The 3244-nt window shown below is 41.6% G+C and overlaps 1 protein-coding gene across 2 annotated transcripts in view; it reads right to left on the reverse strand.

Annotated features, from left to right (window-relative positions):
- The window catches only part of RBM25 (RNA binding motif protein 25), a 73745-nt gene that overhangs the window by 59668 nt on the left and 10833 nt on the right, over nucleotides 1-3244 (reverse strand). The gene's annotated exons all lie outside the window — the stretch shown is intronic.

A 3244-nucleotide genomic window follows, 5' to 3' on the forward strand; every position in this document is an offset into this window, starting at 1 on the left:
AAAAACAAAAACAAAAACAAAAACAAAAACAAATATCAGCCAGGCGTGGTGGCAGGCGCCTGTAGTCCCAGCTACTCAGGAGGCTGAGGCAGGAGAATTGCTTAAATCTGGGAGGCGGAGGTTGCGGTGAGCTGAGACCGCACCACTGCACTCCAGCCTGGGCGACAAAGCGAGACTCCATTCCAAAAAAAAAAAAAATGGTCTCATGGAAATTCAGAAAACATTTCTCATCTTTGATAAATACTAATCTCCACTTTAAGCAGCCCAAAAGGAGATTACCAACTACTTATTTCAACACAGGTTTATATGTTTTGCCATGTGAAACTGATTGAGAACTAACTTTTATAATCATAAGCAAAGCTTATCTGTTGTTACCTATACATGTTAAACAAAATAAATCATAATACATTGAAAGTTGGTATGTACTTTGCAGAAAAATAAATTAGGGAAGAGAGCTACAGAGTAGTTTATTTTAAATACAGTGATTAGGCCTCACCAAGAAGGTGAAGATTAGAACAAAGATTTAAAAGAGGCAGAGGCAGGAAGCCCTATTCATATCTGGGGGAAAGAGACTTCCAAGCAAAGGAAAAGACAAATACAAAGAGGCTGAAGCAGGAATGGTGTGTTTGAGGGAGGAACAGCAAGGCCAACAGTATGACTGGAGCAGAATAAATGAAGAAAATCAGAAATAAATACTGAGTGTTACGTGTAGTGTGTAGGGCATACTGTAAACATTTTAGTTTTAACTCTGAATGAGATGAAAATCATTTGAAGAGGTTTTTTTTTTTGAGATGGAGTCTTGCTCTGTCGCTCAGGCTGGAGTGCAGTGGCCTGATCTCGGCTCACTGCAAGCTCCGCCTCCCGGGTTTACGCCATTCTCCTGCCTCAGCCTTCTGAGTAGCTGGCATCTGTACTGAAGAGTACAGGTGCCCGCCACCTCGCCCGGCTATTTTTTTTGTATTTTTTAGTAGAGACAGGGTTTCACTGTGTTAGCCAGGATGGTCTGGATCTCCTGACCTCATGATCCACCCGTCTCAGCCTCCCAAAATGCTGGGATTACAGGCTTGAGTCACCGCGACCGGCCTTGAAGAGTTTTTGACTTGTCACATTTTAACATTATCGCTGGCCACTGTGTTAAGCCTGGAAGGGAACAGGATAGAAGAAAGAGACTGGCACAATAATCCATATAAGAGACAGTAGCCTGGAGAGATGGTGGCCTGGAACAGGTGGTAGTGGTAAAAGCGTTATCAAGTTGTTGGATCCTGGATATATTTTGAAGGCAGCCAATAGGATTTGCTGAGGGATTATATAATATGTGGGATTTAAGAGAGAGAAATGCAGTTATCTTATGGCACTGAAATCACTTCTATAGTATTTTTTAAAATATTGAAAGTATCTCACTTTTAGAAGGTTCAAAGCACCTTTTCCTGCTAAGTATGAAACTTTATAGCTCATGATAATAACAACAGGAACCTGGGCCAGGTGCAGTGGCTCATGCCTGTAATCCCGGCACTTTGGGAAGCCAAGGCAGGCGGATCACTTGAGCTCAGGAGTTCAAGACCAGCCTGGGCAACATGGTGAAACCCCATCTCTACCAAAAATACAAAAAATTAGCCAGGTGTGGTAGCACGCACTATGGTCCCAGATACTCAGGAGGCTGAGATGGGAGAATCGCTTGAGCCCAGGAGGTGGAGGTTGCAATGAGCCAAGATCACACCACTGCACTCCAGCCTGGGCGACAGAGCAAGGCCTCCCAAAAATTAAATAAAATAACAGAAACCTATGATGGAAGTGTTTCCTATCTCTAGTGTGGTGGTGGTCACACAGGTATATGCATCTGTTGAAACTCACTGAAATTAAAACAGATGCATTTTATTGTGTGCAAATTTTATCTCAAGAAATTTGGTCCAAAAAGAAACCCTGAAGACTTATCTCTATTACTCAACATATGCATGCACTCAGTTTTTCTTTTTTTCACTTTTTTCTCTTTAAATCTTTCAGACTATTCTTTTTTCTGCACTCTTAAGAATACTGCAAGTATCCAAAATATAGTAAAATACTGCTAATAAGCATTCCCCTATTATAGACTTACCCAGATAGAAACAAAATTATTTCTCCCAGGATAGATTATTTTAGACTAGCTCCATCAGTACACTATGTGCCAAATTTCTGAAATGCTAAGAATGAACTGAGATTCCTCTCAGCAAATATTCACATACAACTCACTCATTCATTCAATATCTACTTCCAGTTATGTGTCAGGTCTGCAGGAATTATTCCTAGGGAAAAAAAAAAGTGTTTTATGCCCAAAGAAGAATGGGAAATGCTTAACAGAAAAACTACTTTTACAGCAAAGCTTTTCAGAAGTATAAAAATACTCAATTGTTTTGAAATCTCCAAAAAAGTTGATCTTTTTCTGACCTTGCCACTTTGTTGTTTTACAATTTCAATGATTAAAGAGCAACACTCCTGAGCATGCTTATAGTTACAGCTACGCAGGAGGATCGCCTGAGCCCTGGAGTTCTGGGCTGCAGCACACTACCGATGAGGTGTTCATGCTAAGTTCATTCAGCAATAACATGGTGACCTCCTGGAATGAGAGAGAACCACCAGGTTGCCAACAGAGAAGGGCAAAACTCCCAAACTGATCAGTAGTGGGATTATGCCTGTGAATAGCCACTGCACTCCAGCCTAAGCAATACATGAAGAATCCATCTTTTTAAAAACAAAAGCAAGGCTGGGCTCAGTGGCTCATACCTGTAATCCTAGCACTTTGGGAGGACAAGGCAGGTGGATCCTTTGAGCCTGAGTTCCAGACCAGCCTGGGCAACATGGTGAAACCCCATCTCTGCCAAAAATACAAAACACTAGCCAGGCATGGTGGCATGCACCTGTGGTCCCAGCTACTCAGGAGGCTGGGCTGGAAGGATTGCTTAAGCCTGAAATGCAGAAGTTGCAGTGAGCCGAGATCGTAGCACTGCACTCCAACCTGGGTGAGAGAGACCCCATCTCAAAAACCAAACCAAACAAAAAAGTAGCACTATCTACTACTATCTACAGAGAAAAATGAGTGCTTGTCTGAAACTGGGGTGGAACAGGGTGACTTGAAAACAGAAGGAGGAATCCTTTTGGGGTAATGGATGCATAACTTTGTATATTTACCAAAAATCACTGAATTGTGCATTTACAGCTGAATTTTCTGCCAATATAGGTCACATAGTTGCTTTTTTTTTTTTTTTTTTTT

The sequence above is a fragment of the Mandrillus leucophaeus genome, unplaced genomic scaffold, assembly GCF_000951045.1.
Source record: "Mandrillus leucophaeus isolate KB7577 unplaced genomic scaffold, Mleu.le_1.0 Scaffold246, whole genome shotgun sequence".
In the NCBI taxonomy this organism is placed as follows: domain Eukaryota; kingdom Metazoa; phylum Chordata; class Mammalia; order Primates; family Cercopithecidae; genus Mandrillus; species Mandrillus leucophaeus.